This window comes from Pungitius pungitius, chromosome 5 (genome assembly GCF_949316345.1).
Source record: "Pungitius pungitius chromosome 5, fPunPun2.1, whole genome shotgun sequence".
Taxonomy (NCBI): Eukaryota; Metazoa; Chordata; class Actinopteri; order Perciformes; family Gasterosteidae; genus Pungitius; species Pungitius pungitius.
In genome coordinates this window covers 6,607,560-6,624,501 of record NC_084904.1, presented here as the reverse complement: position 1 = coordinate 6,624,501, position 16,942 = coordinate 6,607,560, and the positions used below count along the sequence as shown (strand labels likewise).

General features: G+C 42.8%; 37 non-coding genes across 37 annotated transcripts; all 37 read right to left on the bottom strand.

The window, feature by feature from the left end:
* Positions 1 to 168: 168 nt before the first annotated feature.
* On the bottom strand, positions 169 to 251 carry trnal-cag (transfer RNA leucine (anticodon CAG)). Its single transcript has one exon. It is a non-coding gene; the product is annotated as a tRNA-Leu (tRNA).
* Positions 252 to 570: 319 nt separating this feature from the next.
* On the bottom strand, positions 571 to 653 carry trnal-cag (transfer RNA leucine (anticodon CAG)). Its single transcript has one exon. It is a non-coding gene; the product is annotated as a tRNA-Leu (tRNA).
* Positions 654 to 972: 319 nt separating this feature from the next.
* Positions 973 to 1,055, bottom strand: trnal-cag (transfer RNA leucine (anticodon CAG)). The gene has a single exon. It is a non-coding gene; the product is annotated as a tRNA-Leu (tRNA).
* A 319-nt stretch (positions 1,056 to 1,374) lies between these two features.
* trnal-cag (transfer RNA leucine (anticodon CAG)) lies at positions 1,375 to 1,457 on the bottom strand. Its single transcript has one exon. It is a non-coding gene; the product is annotated as a tRNA-Leu (tRNA).
* A 319-nt stretch (positions 1,458 to 1,776) lies between these two features.
* On the bottom strand, positions 1,777 to 1,859 carry trnal-cag (transfer RNA leucine (anticodon CAG)). Its single transcript has one exon. It is a non-coding gene; the product is annotated as a tRNA-Leu (tRNA).
* Positions 1,860 to 3,364: 1,505 nt separating this feature from the next.
* trnal-cag (transfer RNA leucine (anticodon CAG)) lies at positions 3,365 to 3,447 on the bottom strand. Its single transcript has one exon. It is a non-coding gene; the product is annotated as a tRNA-Leu (tRNA).
* A 319-nt stretch (positions 3,448 to 3,766) lies between these two features.
* trnal-cag (transfer RNA leucine (anticodon CAG)) lies at positions 3,767 to 3,849 on the bottom strand. The gene has a single exon. It is a non-coding gene; the product is annotated as a tRNA-Leu (tRNA).
* A 319-nt stretch (positions 3,850 to 4,168) lies between these two features.
* trnal-cag (transfer RNA leucine (anticodon CAG)) lies at positions 4,169 to 4,251 on the bottom strand. The gene has a single exon. It is a non-coding gene; the product is annotated as a tRNA-Leu (tRNA).
* Positions 4,252 to 4,570: 319 nt separating this feature from the next.
* trnal-cag (transfer RNA leucine (anticodon CAG)) lies at positions 4,571 to 4,653 on the bottom strand. Its single transcript has one exon. It is a non-coding gene; the product is annotated as a tRNA-Leu (tRNA).
* Positions 4,654 to 4,972: 319 nt separating this feature from the next.
* trnal-cag (transfer RNA leucine (anticodon CAG)) lies at positions 4,973 to 5,055 on the bottom strand. The gene has a single exon. It is a non-coding gene; the product is annotated as a tRNA-Leu (tRNA).
* A 319-nt stretch (positions 5,056 to 5,374) lies between these two features.
* trnal-cag (transfer RNA leucine (anticodon CAG)) lies at positions 5,375 to 5,457 on the bottom strand. Its single transcript has one exon. It is a non-coding gene; the product is annotated as a tRNA-Leu (tRNA).
* Positions 5,458 to 5,776: 319 nt separating this feature from the next.
* On the bottom strand, positions 5,777 to 5,859 carry trnal-cag (transfer RNA leucine (anticodon CAG)). The gene has a single exon. It is a non-coding gene; the product is annotated as a tRNA-Leu (tRNA).
* A 319-nt stretch (positions 5,860 to 6,178) lies between these two features.
* On the bottom strand, positions 6,179 to 6,261 carry trnal-cag (transfer RNA leucine (anticodon CAG)). Its single transcript has one exon. It is a non-coding gene; the product is annotated as a tRNA-Leu (tRNA).
* A 721-nt stretch (positions 6,262 to 6,982) lies between these two features.
* trnal-cag (transfer RNA leucine (anticodon CAG)) lies at positions 6,983 to 7,065 on the bottom strand. Its single transcript has one exon. It is a non-coding gene; the product is annotated as a tRNA-Leu (tRNA).
* A 319-nt stretch (positions 7,066 to 7,384) lies between these two features.
* On the bottom strand, positions 7,385 to 7,467 carry trnal-cag (transfer RNA leucine (anticodon CAG)). Its single transcript has one exon. It is a non-coding gene; the product is annotated as a tRNA-Leu (tRNA).
* Positions 7,468 to 7,786: 319 nt separating this feature from the next.
* Positions 7,787 to 7,869, bottom strand: trnal-cag (transfer RNA leucine (anticodon CAG)). The gene has a single exon. It is a non-coding gene; the product is annotated as a tRNA-Leu (tRNA).
* Positions 7,870 to 8,569: 700 nt separating this feature from the next.
* trnal-cag (transfer RNA leucine (anticodon CAG)) lies at positions 8,570 to 8,652 on the bottom strand. Its single transcript has one exon. It is a non-coding gene; the product is annotated as a tRNA-Leu (tRNA).
* Positions 8,653 to 8,971: 319 nt separating this feature from the next.
* On the bottom strand, positions 8,972 to 9,054 carry trnal-cag (transfer RNA leucine (anticodon CAG)). The gene has a single exon. It is a non-coding gene; the product is annotated as a tRNA-Leu (tRNA).
* Positions 9,055 to 9,352: 298 nt separating this feature from the next.
* On the bottom strand, positions 9,353 to 9,435 carry trnal-cag (transfer RNA leucine (anticodon CAG)). The gene has a single exon. It is a non-coding gene; the product is annotated as a tRNA-Leu (tRNA).
* A 319-nt stretch (positions 9,436 to 9,754) lies between these two features.
* On the bottom strand, positions 9,755 to 9,837 carry trnal-cag (transfer RNA leucine (anticodon CAG)). Its single transcript has one exon. It is a non-coding gene; the product is annotated as a tRNA-Leu (tRNA).
* Positions 9,838 to 10,156: 319 nt separating this feature from the next.
* On the bottom strand, positions 10,157 to 10,239 carry trnal-cag (transfer RNA leucine (anticodon CAG)). The gene has a single exon. It is a non-coding gene; the product is annotated as a tRNA-Leu (tRNA).
* A 319-nt stretch (positions 10,240 to 10,558) lies between these two features.
* On the bottom strand, positions 10,559 to 10,641 carry trnal-cag (transfer RNA leucine (anticodon CAG)). The gene has a single exon. It is a non-coding gene; the product is annotated as a tRNA-Leu (tRNA).
* A 319-nt stretch (positions 10,642 to 10,960) lies between these two features.
* On the bottom strand, positions 10,961 to 11,043 carry trnal-cag (transfer RNA leucine (anticodon CAG)). The gene has a single exon. It is a non-coding gene; the product is annotated as a tRNA-Leu (tRNA).
* Positions 11,044 to 11,341: 298 nt separating this feature from the next.
* On the bottom strand, positions 11,342 to 11,424 carry trnal-cag (transfer RNA leucine (anticodon CAG)). The gene has a single exon. It is a non-coding gene; the product is annotated as a tRNA-Leu (tRNA).
* Positions 11,425 to 11,722: 298 nt separating this feature from the next.
* Positions 11,723 to 11,805, bottom strand: trnal-cag (transfer RNA leucine (anticodon CAG)). The gene has a single exon. It is a non-coding gene; the product is annotated as a tRNA-Leu (tRNA).
* A 319-nt stretch (positions 11,806 to 12,124) lies between these two features.
* trnal-cag (transfer RNA leucine (anticodon CAG)) lies at positions 12,125 to 12,207 on the bottom strand. Its single transcript has one exon. It is a non-coding gene; the product is annotated as a tRNA-Leu (tRNA).
* Positions 12,208 to 12,526: 319 nt separating this feature from the next.
* Positions 12,527 to 12,609, bottom strand: trnal-cag (transfer RNA leucine (anticodon CAG)). Its single transcript has one exon. It is a non-coding gene; the product is annotated as a tRNA-Leu (tRNA).
* A 319-nt stretch (positions 12,610 to 12,928) lies between these two features.
* On the bottom strand, positions 12,929 to 13,011 carry trnal-cag (transfer RNA leucine (anticodon CAG)). The gene has a single exon. It is a non-coding gene; the product is annotated as a tRNA-Leu (tRNA).
* A 298-nt stretch (positions 13,012 to 13,309) lies between these two features.
* On the bottom strand, positions 13,310 to 13,392 carry trnal-cag (transfer RNA leucine (anticodon CAG)). The gene has a single exon. It is a non-coding gene; the product is annotated as a tRNA-Leu (tRNA).
* Positions 13,393 to 13,690: 298 nt separating this feature from the next.
* On the bottom strand, positions 13,691 to 13,773 carry trnal-cag (transfer RNA leucine (anticodon CAG)). The gene has a single exon. It is a non-coding gene; the product is annotated as a tRNA-Leu (tRNA).
* Positions 13,774 to 14,473: 700 nt separating this feature from the next.
* Positions 14,474 to 14,556, bottom strand: trnal-cag (transfer RNA leucine (anticodon CAG)). The gene has a single exon. It is a non-coding gene; the product is annotated as a tRNA-Leu (tRNA).
* Positions 14,557 to 14,854: 298 nt separating this feature from the next.
* trnal-cag (transfer RNA leucine (anticodon CAG)) lies at positions 14,855 to 14,937 on the bottom strand. Its single transcript has one exon. It is a non-coding gene; the product is annotated as a tRNA-Leu (tRNA).
* Positions 14,938 to 15,235: 298 nt separating this feature from the next.
* On the bottom strand, positions 15,236 to 15,318 carry trnal-cag (transfer RNA leucine (anticodon CAG)). The gene has a single exon. It is a non-coding gene; the product is annotated as a tRNA-Leu (tRNA).
* Positions 15,319 to 15,616: 298 nt separating this feature from the next.
* On the bottom strand, positions 15,617 to 15,699 carry trnal-cag (transfer RNA leucine (anticodon CAG)). Its single transcript has one exon. It is a non-coding gene; the product is annotated as a tRNA-Leu (tRNA).
* A 319-nt stretch (positions 15,700 to 16,018) lies between these two features.
* trnal-cag (transfer RNA leucine (anticodon CAG)) lies at positions 16,019 to 16,101 on the bottom strand. The gene has a single exon. It is a non-coding gene; the product is annotated as a tRNA-Leu (tRNA).
* Positions 16,102 to 16,399: 298 nt separating this feature from the next.
* On the bottom strand, positions 16,400 to 16,482 carry trnal-cag (transfer RNA leucine (anticodon CAG)). Its single transcript has one exon. It is a non-coding gene; the product is annotated as a tRNA-Leu (tRNA).
* A 319-nt stretch (positions 16,483 to 16,801) lies between these two features.
* On the bottom strand, positions 16,802 to 16,884 carry trnal-cag (transfer RNA leucine (anticodon CAG)). The gene has a single exon. It is a non-coding gene; the product is annotated as a tRNA-Leu (tRNA).
* Between the last annotated feature and the right edge of the window lie 58 nt (positions 16,885 to 16,942).

The following is a 16,942-nucleotide window of genomic DNA, read 5'->3' as shown; positions in this document are numbered from 1 at the left end:
ATCTTTGTTCAAATCCCACTCAAACCCCTTTTTAATGGTAAACAAAAGAGAGACTTCAAAATTGTCAAACATTTGACGAGTCTACGTGATATGTTGCGGCAGTTTAACATGTAAAGCATTGCTCTGTCTACATCATCATGTCAAAGGGAAATGAGCAAGAAAACAACATGTCAGAAGTGGGATTCGAACCCACGCCTCCAGTGGAGACTGCGACCTGAACGCAGCGCCTTAGACCGCTCGGCCATCCTGACGGAAAACAAAAGAAATTGGTGAGAGTTATAGATTATATCTTTTAATGCATTCGATATAACATTACATAGCACTTTCTTGATCACAGAAAGGGTTGTACACGGCCTGATGCAGTATACTGATCGCTGCTTACTATATATGCTAACAGAAGGAAGCTTTGTTCAAATCCCACTCAAACCCCTTTTTAATGGTAAACAAAAGAGAGACTTCAAAATTGTCAAACATTTGACGAGTCTACATGATATGTTGCGGCAGTTTAACATGTAAAGCATTGCTCCGTTTACATCATCATGTTACAGGAAACTGAGCAAGAAAACCACATGTCAGAAGTGGGATTCGAACCCACGCCTCCAGTGGAGACTGCGACCTGAACGCAGCGCCTTAGACCGCTCGGCCATCCTGACGGAAAACAAAAGAAATTGGTGAGAGCTATAGATCATATCTTTCAATGCATTCCATACAACACTACATCGCACTTTCTTCATCACAGAAAGCGTTGTACAGAGCCTGATGCAGTGTACTTGTCGCTGGTGACAATATATGCTAACAGAAGGAATCTTTGTTGAAATCCCACTCAAACCCCTTTTTAATGGTAAACAAAAGAGAGACTTCAAAATGGTCAAACATTTGACGAGTCTACATGATATGTTGCGGCAGTTTAAGATGTAAAGCATTGCTCCGTTTACATCATCATGTTACAGGAAACTGAGCAAGAAAACCACATGTCAGAAGTGGGATTCGAACCCACGCCTCCAGTGGAGACTGCGACCTGAACGCAGCGCCTTAGACCGCTCGGCCATCCTGACGGAAAACAAAAGAAATTGGTGAGAGTTATAGATCATATCTTTTAATGCATTCCATACAACACTACATCGCACTTTCTTCATCACAGAAAGGGTTGTACAGAGCCTGATGCAGTGTACTTGTCGCTGGTGACAATATATGCTAACAGAAGGAATCTTTGTTGAAATCCCACTCAAACCCCTTTTTAATGGTAAACAAAAGAGAGACTTCAAAATGGTCAAACATTTGACGAGTCTACATGATATGTTGCGGCAGTTTAAGATGTAAAGCATTGCTCCGTTTACATCATCATGTTACAGGCAACTGAGCAAGAAAACCACATGTCAGAAGTGGGATTCGAACCCACGCCTCCAGTGGAGACTGCGACCTGAACGCAGCGCCTTAGACCGCTCGGCCATCCTGACGGAAAACAAAAGAAATTGGTGAGAGTTATAGATCATATCTTTTAATGCATTCCATACAACACTACATCGCACTTTCTTCATCACAGAAAGGGTTGTACAGAGCCTGATGCAGTGTACTTGTCGCTGGTGACAATATATGCTAACAGAAGGAATCTTTGTTGAAATCCCACTCAAACCCCTTTTTAATTGTAAACAAAAGAGAGACTTCAAAATGGTCAAACATTTGACGAGTCTACATGATATGTTGCGGCAGTTTAAGATGTAAAGCATTGCTCCGTTTACATCATCATGTCACAGGCAACTGAGCAAGAAAACCACATGTCAGAAGTGGGATTCGAACCCACGCCTCCAGTGGAGACTGCGACCTGAACGCAGCGCCTTAGACCGCTCGGCCATCCTGACGGAAAACAAAAGAAATTGGTGAGAGTTATAGATCATATCTTTTAATCGCACTTTCTTTATCACAGAAAGGGTTGTACAGAGCCTGATGCAGTGTACTTGTCGCTGGTGACAATATACACTCACCGGCCACTTTATTAGGTACCCCATGCTAGTAACGGGTTGGACCCCCTTTTGCCTTCAGAACTGCCTCAATTCTTCGTGGCATAGATTCAACAAGGTGCTGGAAGCATTCCTCAGGGAGTTTGGTCCATATTGACATGATGGCATCACACAGTTGCCGCAGATTTGTCGGCTGCACATCCATGATGCGAATCTCCCGTTCCACCACATCCCAAAGATGCTCTATTGGATTGAGATCTGGTGATTGTGGAGGCCATTTGAGTACAGCGAACTCATTGTCATGTTCAAGAAACCAGTCTGAGATGATTCCAGCTTTATGACATGGTGCATTATCCTGCTGAAAGTAGCCATCAGAAGTTGGGTACATTGTGGTCATAAAGGGATGGACATGGTCAGCAACAATACTCAGGTAGGCTGTGGCGTTGCAACGATGCTCAATTGGTACCAAGGGGCCCAAAGAGTGCCAAGAAAATATTCCCCACACCATGACACCACCACCACCAGCCTGAACCATTGATACAAGGCAGGATGGATCCATGCTTTCATGTTGTAGACGCCAAATTCTGACCCTACCATCCAAATGGTCTCATCAGACCAGGCAATGTTTTTCCAATCTTCTATTGTCCAATTTCGATGAGCTTGTGCAAATTGTAGCCTCAGTTTCCTGTTCTTAGCTGAAAGGAGTGGCACCCGGTGTGGTCTTCTGCTGCTGTAGCCCATCTGCCTCAAAGTTGGACGTACTGTGCGTTCAGAGATGCTCTTATGCCCACCTTGGTTGTAACGGGTGGTTATTTGAGTCACTGTTGCCCTTCTATCAGCTCGAACCAGTCTGGCCATTCTCCTCTGACCTCTGGCATCAACAAGGCATTTCCGCCCACAGAACTGCCGCTCACTGGATGTTTTTTCTTTTTCGGACCATTCTCTGTAAACCCTAGAGATGGTTGTGCGTGAAAATCCCAGTAGATTAGCAGTTTCTGAAATACTCAGACCAGCCCTTCTGGCACCAACAATCATGCCACGTTCAAAGTCACTCAAATCACCTTTCTTCCCCATACTGATGCTCGGTTTGAACTGCAGGAGATTGTCTTGACAATGTCTACATGCCTAAATGCACTGAGTTGCCGCCATGTGATTGGCTGCTTAGAAATTAAGTGTTAACGAGCAGTTGGACAGGTGTACCTAATAAAGTGGCCGGTGAGTGTATGCTAACAGAAGGAATCTTTGTTGAAATCCCACTCAAACCCCTTTTTAATGGTAAACAAAAGAGAGACTTCAAAATGGTCAAACATTTGACGAGTCTACATGATATGTTGCGGCAGTTTAAGATGTAAAGCATTGCTCCGTTTACATCATCATGTCACAGGCAACTGAGCAAGAAAACCACATGTCAGAAGTGGGATTCGAACCCACGCCTCCAGTGGAGACTGCGACCTGAACGCAGCGCCTTAGACCGCTCGGCCATCCTGACGGAAAACAAAAGAAATTGGTGAGAGTTATAGATCATATCTTTTAATGCATTCCATACAACACTACATCGCACTTTCTTCATCACAGAAAGGGTTGTACAGAGCCTGATGCAGTGTACTGATCGCTGGTGACAATATATGCTAACAGAAGGAATCTTTGTTCAAATCCCACTCAAACCCCTTTTTAATGGTAAACAAAAGAGAGACTTCAAAATTGTCAAACATTTGACGAGTCTACGTGATATGTTGCGGCAGTTTAACATGTAAAGCATTGCTCTGTCTACATCATCATGTCAAAGGGAAATGAGCAAGAAAACCACATGTCAGAAGTGGGATTCGAACCCACGCCTCCAGTGGAGACTGCGACCTGAACGCAGCGCCTTAGACCGCTCGGCCATCCTGACGGAAAACAAAAGAAATTGGTGAGAGTTATAGATTATATCTTTTAATGCATTCGATATAACATTACATAGCACTTTCTTGATCACAGAAAGGGTTGTACACGGCCTGATGCAGTATACTGATCGCTGCTTACTATATATGCTAACAGAAGGAAGCTTTGTTCAAATCCCACTCAAACCCCTTTTTAATGGTAAACAAAAGAGAGACTTCAAAATTGTCAAACATTTGACGAGTCTACATGATATGTTGCGGCAGTTTAACATGTAAAGCATTGCTCCGTTTACATCATCATGTTACAGGAAACTGAGCAAGAAAACCACATGTCAGAAGTGGGATTCGAACCCACGCCTCCAGTGGAGACTGCGACCTGAACGCAGCGCCTTAGACCGCTCGGCCATCCTGACGGAAAACAAAAGAAATTGGTGAGAGCTATAGATCATATCTTTCAATGCATTCCATACAACACTACATCGCACTTTCTTCATCACAGAAAGCGTTGTACAGAGCCTGATGCAGTGTACTTGTCGCTGGTGACAATATATGCTAACAGAAGGAATCTTTGTTGAAATCCCACTTAAACCCCTTTTTAATGGTAAACAAAAGAGAGACTTCAAAATGGTCAAACATTTGACGAGTCTACATGATATGTTGCGGCAGTTTAAGATGTAAAGCATTGCTCCGTTTACATCATCATGTTACAGGAAACTGAGCAAGAAAACCACATGTCAGAAGTGGGATTCGAACCCACGCCTCCAGTGGAGACTGCGACCTGAACGCAGCGCCTTAGACCGCTCGGCCATCCTGACGGAAAACAAAAGAAATTGGTGAGAGTTATAGATCATATCTTTTAATGCATTCCATACAACACTACATCGCACTTTCTTCATCACAGAAAGGGTTGTACAGAGCCTGATGCAGTGTACTTGTCGCTGGTGACAATATATGCTAACAGAAGGAATCTTTGTTGAAATCCCACTCAAACCCCTTTTTAATGGTAAACAAAATAGAGACTTCAAAATGGTCAAACATTTGACGAGTCTACATGATATGTTGCGGCAGTTTAAGATGTAAAGCATTGCTCCGTTTACATCATCATGTTACAGGAAACTGAGCAAGAAAACCACATGTCAGAAGTGGGATTCGAACCCACGCCTCCAGTGGAGACTGCGACCTGAACGCAGCGCCTTAGACCGCTCGGCCATCCTGACGGAAAACAAAAGAAATTGGTGAGAGTTATAGATCATATCTTTTAATGCATTCCATACAACACTACATCGCACTTTCTTCATCACAGAAAGGGTTGTACAGAGCCTGATGCAGTGTACTTGTCGCTGGTGACAATATATGCTAACAGAAGGAATCTTTGTTGAAATCCCACTCAAACCCCTTTTTAATGGTAAACAAAAGAGAGACTTCAAAATGGTCAAACATTTGACGAGTCTACATGATATGTTGCGGCAGTTTAAGATGTAAAGCATTGCTCCGTTTACATCATCATGTCACAGGCAACTGAGCAAGAAAACCACATGTCAGAAGTGGGATTCGAACCCACGCCTCCAGTGGAGACTGCGACCTGAACGCAGCGCCTTAGACCGCTCGGCCATCCTGACGGAAAACAAAAGAAATTGGTGAGAGTTATAGATCATATCTTTTAATGCATTCCATACAACACTACATCGCACTTTCTTCATCACAGAAAGGGTTGTACAGAGCCTGATGCAGTGTACTGATCGCTGGTGACAATATATGCTAACAGAAGGAATCTTTGTTCAAATCCCACTCAAACCCCTTTTTAATGGTAAACAAAAGAGAGACTTCAAAATTGTCAAACATTTGACGAGTCTACGTGATATGTTGCGGCAGTTTAACATGTAAAGCATTGCTCTGTCTACATCATCATGTCAAAGGGAAATGAGCAAGAAAACAACATGTCAGAAGTGGGATTCGAACCCACGCCTCCAGTGGAGACTGCGACCTGAACGCAGCGCCTTAGACCGCTCGGCCATCCTGACGGAAAACAAAAGAAATTGGTGAGAGTTATAGATTATATCTTTTAATGCATTCGATATAACATTACATAGCACTTTCTTGATCACAGAAAGGGTTGTACACGGCCTGATGCAGTATACTGATCGCTGCTTACTATATATGCTAACAGAAGGAAGCTTTGTTCAAATCCCACTCAAACCCCTTTTTAATGGTAAACAAAAGAGAGACTTCAAAATTGTCAAACATTTGACGAGTCTACATGATATGTTGCGGCAGTTTAACATGTAAAGCATTGCTCCGTTTACATCATCATGTTACAGGAAACTGAGCAAGAAAACCACATGTCAGAAGTGGGATTCGAACCCACGCCTCCAGTGGAGACTGCGACCTGAACGCAGCGCCTTAGACCGCTCGGCCATCCTGACGGAAAACAAAAGAAATTGGTGAGAGCTATAGATCATATCTTTCAATGCATTCCATACAACACTACATCGCACTTTCTTCATCACAGAAAGCGTTGTACAGAGCCTGATGCAGTGTACTTGTCGCTGGTGACAATATATGCTAACAGAAGGAATCTTTGTTGAAATCCCACTCAAACCCCTTTTTAATGGTAAACAAAAGAGAGACTTCAAAATGGTCAAACATTTGACGAGTCTACATGATATGTTGCGGCAGTTTAAGATGTAAAGCATTGCTCCGTTTACATCATCATGTTACAGGAAACTGAGCAAGAAAACCACATGTCAGAAGTGAGATTCGAACCCACGCCTCCAGTGGAGACTGCGACCTGAACGCAGCGCCTTAGACCGCTCGGCCATCCTGACGGAAAACAAAAGAAATTGGTGAGAGTTATAGATCATATCTTTTAATGCATTCCATACAACACTACATCGCACTTTCTTCATCACAGAAAGGGTTGTACAGAGCCTGATGCAGTGTACTTGTCGCTGGTGACAATATATGCTAACAGAAGGAATCTTTGTTGAAATCCCACTCAAACCCCTTTTTAATGGTAAACAAAAGAGAGACTTCAAAATGGTCAAACATTTGACGAGTCTACATGATATGTTGCGGCAGTTTAAGATGTAAAGCATTGCTCCGTTTACATCATCATGTTACAGGCAACTGAGCAAGAAAACCACATGTCAGAAGTGGGATTCGAACCCACGCCTCCAGTGGAGACTGCGACCTGAACGCAGCGCCTTAGACCGCTCGGCCATCCTGACGGAAAACAAAAGAAATTGGTGAGAGTTATAGATCATATCTTTTAATGCATTCCATACAACACTACATCGCACTTTCTTCATCACAGAAAGGGTTGTACAGAGCCTGATGCAGTGTACTTGTCGCTGGTGACAATATATGCTAACAGAAGGAATCTTTGTTGAAATCCCACTCAAACCCCTTTTTAATTGTAAACAAAAGAGAGACTTCAAAATGGTCAAACATTTGACGAGTCTACATGATATGTTGCGGCAGTTTAAGATGTAAAGCATTGCTCCGTTTACATCATCATGTCACAGGCAACTGAGCAAGAAAACCACATGTCAGAAGTGGGATTCGAACCCACGCCTCCAGTGGAGACTGCGACCTGAACGCAGCGCCTTAGACCGCTCGGCCATCCTGACGGAAAACAAAAGAAATTGGTGAGAGTTATAGATCATATCTTTTAATGCATTCCATACAACACTACATCGCACTTTCTTCATCACAGAAAGGGTTGTACAGAGCCTGATGCAGTGTACTTGTCGCTGGTGACAATATATGCTAACAGAAGGAATCTTTGTTGAAATCCCACTCAAACCCCTTTTTAATTGTAAACAAAAGAGAGACTTCAAAATTGTCAAACATTTGACGAGTCTACATAATATGTTGCGGCAGTTTAACATGTAAAGCATTGCTCTGTCTACATCATCATGTCAAAGGGAACTGAGCAAGAAAACCACATGTCAGAAGTGGGATTCGAACCCACGCCTCCAGTGGAGACTGCGACCTGAACGCAGCGCCTTAGACCGCTCGGCCATCCTGACGGAAAACAAAAGAAATTGGTGAGAGTTATAGATCATATCTTTTAATCGCACTTTCTTCATCACAGAAAGCGTTGTACAGAGCCTGATGCAGTGTACTTGTCGCTGGTGACAATATATGCTAACAGAAGGAATCTTTGTTGAAATCCCACTCAAACCCCTTTTTAATGGTAAACAAAAGAGAGACTTCAAAATTGTCAAACATTTGACTAGTCTACATGATATGTTGCGGCAGTTTAACATGTAAAGCATTGCTCTGTCTACATCATCATGTCAAAGGGAACTGAGCAAGAAAACCACATGTCAGAAGTGGGATTCGAACCCACGCCTCTAGTGGAGACTGCGACCTGAACGCAGCGCCTTAGACCGCTCGGCCATCCTGACGGAAAACAAAAGAAATTGGTGAGAGCTATAGATCATATCTTTTAATGCATTCCATACAACACTACATCGCACTTTCTTCATCACAGAAAGGGTTGTACAGAGCCTGATGCAGTGTACTTGTCGCTGGTGACAATATATGCTAACAGAAGGAATCTTTGTTGAAATCCCACTCAAACCCCTTTTTAATGGTAAACAAAAGAGAGACTTCAAAATTGTCAAACATTTGACGAGTCTACATGATATGTTGCGGCAGTTTAACATGTAAAGCATTGCTCCGTTTACATCATCATGTCAAAGGGAACTGAGCAAGAAAATCACATGTCAGAAGTGGGATTCGAACCCACGCCTCCAGTGGAGACTGCGACCTGAACGCAGCGCCTTAGACCGCTCGGCCATCCTGACTGAAAACAAAAGAAATTGGTGAGAGTTATAGATCATATCTTTTAATGCATTCGATATAACATTACATATCACTTTCTTGATCACAGAAAGGGTTGTACAGAGCCTGATGCAGTGTACTTGTCGCTGGTGACAATATATGCTAACAGAAGGAAGCTTTGTTCAAATCCCACTCAAACCCCTTTTTAATGTTAAACAAAAGAGAGACTTCAAAATTGTCAAACATTTGACGAGTCTACATGATATGTTGCGGCAGTTTAACATGTAAAGCATTGCTCCGTTTACATCATCATGTCAAAGGGAACTGAGCAAGAAAACCACATGTCAGAAGTGGGATTCGAACCCACGCCTCCAGTGGAGACTGCGACCTGAACGCAGCGCCTTAGACCGCTCGGCCATCCTGACGGAAAACAAAAGAAATTGGTGAGAGTTATAGATCATATCTTTTAATCGCACTTTCTTCATCACAGAAAGCGTTGTACAGAGCCTGATGCAGTGTACTTGTCGCTGGTGACAATATATGCTAACAGAAGGAAGCTTTGTTCAAATCCCACTCAAACCCCTTTTTAATGTTAAACAAAAGAGAGACTTCAAAATTGTCAAACATTTGACGAGTCTACATGATATGTTGCGGCAGTTTAACATGTAAAGCATTGCTCTGTCTACATCATCATGTCAAAGGGAAATGAGCAAGAAAACCACATGTCAGAAGTGGGATTCGAACCCACGCCTCCAGTGGAGACTGCGACCTGAACGCAGCGCCTTAGACCGCTCGGCCATCCTGACGGAAAACAAAAGAAATTGGTGAGAGTTATAGATTATATCTTTTAATGCATTCGATATAACATTACATAGCACTTTCTTGATCACAGAAAGGGTTGTACACGGCCTGATGCAGTATACTGATCGCTGCTTACTATATATGCTAACAGAAGGAAGCTTTGTTCAAATCCCACTCAAACCCCTTTTTAATGGTAAACAAAAGAGAGACTTCAAAATTGTCAAACATTTGACGAGTCTACATGATATGTTGCGGCAGTTTAACATGTAAAGCATTGCTCCGTTTACATCATCATGTCACAGGCAACTGAGCAAGAAAACCACATGTCAGAAGTGGGATTCGAACCCACGCCTCCAGTGGAGACTGCGACCTGAACGCAGCGCCTTAGACCGCTCGGCCATCCTGACGGAAAACAAAAGAAATTGGTGAGAGTTATAGATTATATCTTTTAATGCATTCGATATAACATTACATAGCACTTTCTTGATCACAGAAAGGGTTGTACACGGCCTGATGCAGTATACTGATCGCTGCTTACTATATATGCTAACAGAAGGAAGCTTTGTTCAAATCCCACTCAAACCCCTTTTTAATGGTAAACAAAAGAGAGACTTCAAAATTGTCAAACATTTGACGAGTCTACATGATATGTTGCGGCAGTTTAACATGTAAAGCATTGCTCCGTTTACATCATCATGTCACAGGCAACTGAGCAAGAAAACCACATGTCAGAAGTGGGATTCGAACCCACGCCTCCAGTGGAGACTGCGACCTGAACGCAGCGCCTTAGACCGCTCGGCCATCCTGACGGAAAACAAAAGAAATTGGTGAGAGTTATAGATCATATCTTGTAATGCATTCCATACAACACTACATCGCACTTTCTTCATCACAGAAAGGGTTGTACAGAGCCTGATGCAGTGTACTTGTCGCTGGTGACAATATATGCTAACAGAAGGAATCTTTGTTGAAATCCCACTCAAACCCCTTTTTAATGGTAAACAAAAGAGAGACTTCAAAATGGTCAAACATTTGACGAGTCTACATGATATGTTGCGGCAGTTTAAGATGTAAAGCATTGCTCCGTTTACATCATCATGTCACAGGCAACTGAGCAAGAAAACCACATGTCAGAAGTGGGATTCGAACCCACGCCTCCAGTGGAGACTGCGACCTGAACGCAGCGCCTTAGACCGCTCGGCCATCCTGACGGAAAACAAAAGAAATTGGTGAGAGTTATAGATCATATCTTTTAATGCATTCCATACAACACTACATCGCACTTTCTTCATCACAGAAAGGGTTGTACAGAGCCTGATGCAGTGTACTGATCGCTGGTGACAATATATGCTAACAGAAGGAATCTTTGTTCAAATCCCACTCAAACCCCTTTTTAATGGTAAACAAAAGAGAGACTTCAAAATTGTCAAACATTTGACGAGTCTACATGATATGTTGCGGCAGTTTAACATGTAAAGCATTGCTCTGTCTACATCATCATGTCAAAGGGAAATGAGCAAGAAAACCACATGTCAGAAGTGGGATTCGAACCCACGCCTCCAGTGGAGACTGCGACCTGAACGCAGCGCCTTAGACCGCTCGGCCATCCTGACGGAAAACAAAAGAAATTGGTGAGAGTTATAGATAATATCTTTTAATCGCACTTTCTTCATCACAGAAAGGGTTGTACAGAGCCTGATGCAGTGTACTTGTCGCTGGTGACAATATATGCTAACAGAAGGAATCTTTGTTGAAATCCCACTCAAACCCCTTTTTAATGGTAAACAAAAGAGAGACTTCAAAATGGTCAAACATTTGACGAGTCTACATGATATGTTGCGGCAGTTTAAGATGTAAAGCATTGCTCCGTTTACATCATCATGTTACAGGCAACTGAGCAAGAAAACCACATGTCAGAAGTGGGATTCGAACCCACGCCTCCAGTGGAGACTGCGACCTGAACGCAGCGCCTTAGACCGCTCGGCCATCCTGACGGAAAACAAAAGAAATTGGTGAGAGTTATAGATAATATCTTTTAATCGCACTTTCTTCATCACAGAAAGGGTTGTACAGAGCCTGATGCAGTGTACTTGTCGCTGGTGACAATATATGCTAACAGAAGGAATCTTTGTTGAAATCCCACTCAAACCCCTTTTTAATGGTAAACAAAAGAGAGACTTCAAAATTGTCAAACATTTGACGAGTCTACATGATATGTTGCGGCAGTTTAACATGTAAAGCATTGCTCTGTCTACATCATCATGTCAAAGGGAAATGAGCAAGAAAACCACATGTCAGAAGTGGGATTCGAACCCACGCCTCCAGTGGAGACTGCGACCTGAACGCAGCGCCTTAGACCGCTCGGCCATCCTGACGGAAAACAAAAGAAATTGGTGAGAGTTATAGATTATATCTTTTAATGCATTCGATATAACATTACATAGCACTTTCTTGATCACAGAAAGGGTTGTACACGGCCTGATGCAGTATACTGATCGCTGCTTACTATATATGCTAACAGAAGGAAGCTTTGTTCAAATCCCACTCAAACCCCTTTTTAATGGTAAACAAAAGAGAGACTTCAAAATTGTCAAACATTTGACGAGTCTACATGATATGTTGCGGCAGTTTAACATGTAAAGCATTGCTCCGTTTACATCATCATGTCACAGGCAACTGAGCAAGAAAACCACATGTCAGAAGTGGGATTCGAACCCACGCCTCCAGTGGAGACTGCGACCTGAACGCAGCGCCTTAGACCGCTCGGCCATCCTGACGGAAAACAAAAGAAATTGGTGAGAGTTATAGATCATATCTTGTAATGCATTCCATACAACACTACATCGCACTTTCTTCATCACAGAAAGGGTTGTACAGAGCCTGATGCAGTGTACTTGTCGCTGGTGACAATATATGCTAACAGAAGGAATCTTTGTTGAAATCCCACTCAAACCCCTTTTTAATGGTAAACAAAAGAGAGACTTCAAAATGGTCAAACATTTGACGAGTCTACATGATATGTTGCGGCAGTTTAAGATGTAAAGCATTGCTCCGTTTACATCATCATGTCACAGGCAACTGAGCAAGAAAACCACATGTCAGAAGTGGGATTCGAACCCACGCCTCCAGTGGAGACTGCGACCTGAACGCAGCGCCTTAGACCGCTCGGCCATCCTGACGGAAAACAAAAGAAATTGGTGAGAGTTATAGATCATATCTTTTAATGCATTCCATACAACACTACATCGCACTTTCTTCATCACAGAAAGGGTTGTACAGAGCCTGATGCAGTGTACTGATCGCTGGTGACAATATATGCTAACAGAAGGAATCTTTGTTCAAATCCCACTCAAACCCCTTTTTAATGGTAAACAAAAGAGAGACTTCAAAATTGTCAAACATTTGACGAGTCTACATGATATGTTGCGGCAGTTTAACATGTAAAGCATTGCTCTGTCTACATCATCATGTCAAAGGGAAATGAGCAAGAAAACCACATGTCAGAAGTGGGATTCGAACCCACGCCTCCAGTGGAGACTGCGACCTGAACGCAGCGCCTTAGACCGCTCGGCCATCCTGACGGAAAACAAAAGAAATTGGTGAGAGTTATAGATAATATCTTTTAATCGCACTTTCTTCATCACAGAAAGGGTTGTACAGAGCCTGATGCAGTGTACTTGTCGCTGGTGACAATATATGCTAACAGAAGGAATCTTTGTTGAAATCCCACTCAAACCCCTTTTTAATGGTAAACAAAAGAGAGACTTCAAAATGGTCAAACATTTGACGAGTCTACATGATATGTTGCGGCAGTTTAAGATGTAAAGCATTGCTCCGTTTACATCATCATGTTACAGGCAACTGAGCAAGAAAACCACATGTCAGAAGTGGGATTCGAACCCACGCCTCCAGTGGAGACTGCGACCTGAACGCAGCGCCTTAGACCGCTCGGCCATCCTGACGGAAAACAAAAGAAATTGGTGAGAGTTATAGATAATATCTTTTAATCGCACTTTCTTCATCACAGAAAGGGTTGTACAGAGCCTGATGCAGTGTACTTGTCGCTGGTGACAATATATGCTAACAGAAGGAATCTTTGTTGAAATCCCACTCAAACCCCTTTTTAATGGTAAACAAAAGAGAGACTTCAAAATTGTCAAACATTTGACGAGTCTACATGATATGTTGCGGCAGTTTAACATGTAAAGCATTGCTCTGTCTACATCATCATGTCAAAGGGAAATGAGCAAGAAAACCACATGTCAGAAGTGGGATTCGAACCCACGCCTCCAGTGGAGACTGCGACCTGAACGCAGCGCCTTAGACCGCTCGGCCATCCTGACGGAAAACAAAAGAAATTGGTGAGAGTTATAGATAATATCTTTTAATCGCACTTTCTTCATCACAGAAAGGGTTGTACAGAGCCTGATGCAGTGTACTTGTCGCTGGTGACAATATATGCTAACAGAAGGAATCTTTGTTGAAATCCCACTCAAACCCCTTTTTAATTGTAAACAAAAGAGAGACTTCAAAATGGTCAAACATTTGACGAGTCTACATGATATGTTGCGGCAGTTTAAGATGTAAAGCATTGCTCCGTTTACATCATCATGTTACAGGAAACTGAGCAAGAAAACCACATGTCAGAAGTGAGATTCGAACCCACGCCTCCAGTGGAGACTGCGACCTGAACGCAGCGCCTTAGACCGCTCGGCCATCCTGACGGAAAACAAAAGAAATTGGTGAGAGTTATAGATCATATCTTTTAATGCATTCCATACAACACTACATCGCACTTTCTTCATCACAGAAAGGGTTGTACAGAGCCTGATGCAGTGTACTTGTCGCTGGTGACAATATATGCTAACAGAAGGAATCTTTGTTGAAATCCCACTCAAACCCCTTTTTAATGGTAAACAAAAGAGAGACTTCAAAATGGTCAAACATTTGACGAGTCTACATGATATGTTGCGGCAGTTTAAGATGTAAAGCATTGCTCCGTTTACATCATCATGTTACAGGCAACTGAGCAAGAAAACCACATGTCAGAAGTGGGATTCGAACCCACGCCTCCAGTGGAGACTGCGACCTGAACGCAGCGCCTTAGACCGCTCGGCCATCCTGACGGAAAACAAAAGAAATTGGTGAGAGTTATAGATAATATCTTTTAATCGCACTTTCTTCATCACAGAAAGGGTTGTACAGAGCCTGATGCAGTGTACTTGTCGCTGGTGACAATATATGCTAACAGAAGGAATCTTTGTTGAAATCCCACTCAAACCCCTTTTTAATGGTAAACAAAAGAGAGACTTCAAAATGGTCAAACATTTGACGAGTCTACATGATATGTTGCGGCAGTTTAAGATGTAAAGCATTGCTCCGTTTACATCATCATGTTACAGGCAACTGAGCAAGAAAACCACATGTCAGAAGTGGGATTCGAACCCACGCCTCCAGTGGAGACTGCGACCTGAACGCAGCGCCTTAGACCGCTCGGCCATCCTGACGGAAAACAAAAGAAATTGGTGAGAGTTATAGATAATATCTTTTAATCGCACTTTCTTCATCACAGAAAGGGTTGTACAGAGCCTGATGCAGTGTACTTGTCGCTGGTGACAATATATGCTAACAGAAGGAATCTTTGTTGAAATCCCACTCAAACCCCTTTTTAATGGTAAACAAAAGAGAGACTTCAAAATTGTCAAACATTTGACGAGTCTACATGATATGTTGCGGCAGTTTAACATGTAAAGCGTTGCTCTGTCTACATCATCATGTCAAAGGGAAATGAGCAAGAAAACCACATGTCAGAAGTGGGATTCGAACCCACGCCTCCAGTGGAGACTGCGACCTGAACGCAGCGCCTTAGACCGCTCGGCCATCCTGACGGAAAACAAAAGAAATTGGTGAGAGTTATAGATAATATCTTTTAATCGCACTTTCTTCATCACAGAAAGGGTTGTACAGAGCCTGATGCAGTGTACTTGTCGCTGGTGACAATATATGCTAACAGAAGGAATCTTTGTTGAAATCCCACTCAAACCCCTTTTTAATGGTAAACAAAAGAGAGACTTCAAAATTGTCAAACATTTGACGAGTCTACATGATATGTTGCGGCAGTTTAACATGTAAAGCATTGCTCCGTTTACATCATCATGTCACAGGCAACTGAGCAAGAAAACCACATGTCAGAAGTGGGATTCGAACCCACGCCTCCAGTGGAGACTGCGACCTGAACGCAGCGCCTTAGACCGCTCGGCCATCCTGACGGAAAACAAATGAAATTGATGAGAGTTATAGATCATATCTTTTAATGCATTCCATACAACACTACATCGCACTTTCTTCATCACAGAAAGGGTTGTACAGAGCCTGATGCAGTGTACTTGTCGCTGGTGACAATATATGCTAACAGAAGGAATCTTTGTTGAAATCCCACTCAAACCCCTTTTTAATGGTAAACAAAAGAGAGACTTCAAAATTGTCAAACATTTGACGAGTCTACATGATATGTTGCGGCAGTTTAAGATGTAAAGCATTGCTCCGTTTACATCATCATGTCACAGGCAACTGAGCAAGAAAACCACATGTCAGAAGTGGGATTCGAACCCACGCCTCCAGTGGAGACTGCGACCTGAACGCAGCGCCTTAGACCGCTCGGCCATCCTGACGGAAAACAAAAGAAATTGGTGAGAGTTATAGATAATATCTTTTAATCGCACTTTCTTCATCACAGAAAGGGTTGTACAGAGCCTGATGCAGTGTACTTGTCGCTGGTGACAATATATGCTAACAGAAGGAATCTTTGTTGAAATCCCACTCAAACCCCTTTTTAATGGTAAACAAAAGAGAGACTTCAAAATGGTCAAACATTTGACGAGTCTACATGATATGTTGCGGCAGTTTAAGATGTAAAGCATTGCTCCGTTTACATCATCATGTCACAGGCAACTGAGCAAGAAAACCACATGTCAGAAGTGGGATTCGAACCCACGCCTCCAGTGGAGACTGCGACCTGAACGCAGCGCCTTAGACCGCTCGGCCATCCTGACGGAAAACAAAAGAAATTGGTGAGAGTTATAGATCATATCTTTTAATGCATTCCATACAACACTACATCGCACTTTCTTCATCACAGAAAGGGTTGTACAGAGCCTGATGCAGTGTACTGATCGCTGGTGACAATATATGCTAACAGAAGGAATCTTTGTTCAAATCCCACTCAAACCCCTTTTTAATGGTAAACAAAAGAGAGACTTCAAAATTGTCAAACATTTGACGAGTCTACATGATATGTTGCGGCAGTTTAACATGTAAAGCATTGCTCTGTCTACATCATCATGTCAAAGGGAAATGAGCAAGAAAACCACATGTCAGAAGTGGGATTCGAACCCACGCCTCCAGTGGAGACTGCGACCTGAACGCAGCGCCTTAGACCGCTCGGCCATCCTGACGGAAAACAAAAGAAATTGGTGAGAGTTATAGATAATATCTTTTAATCGCACTTTCTTC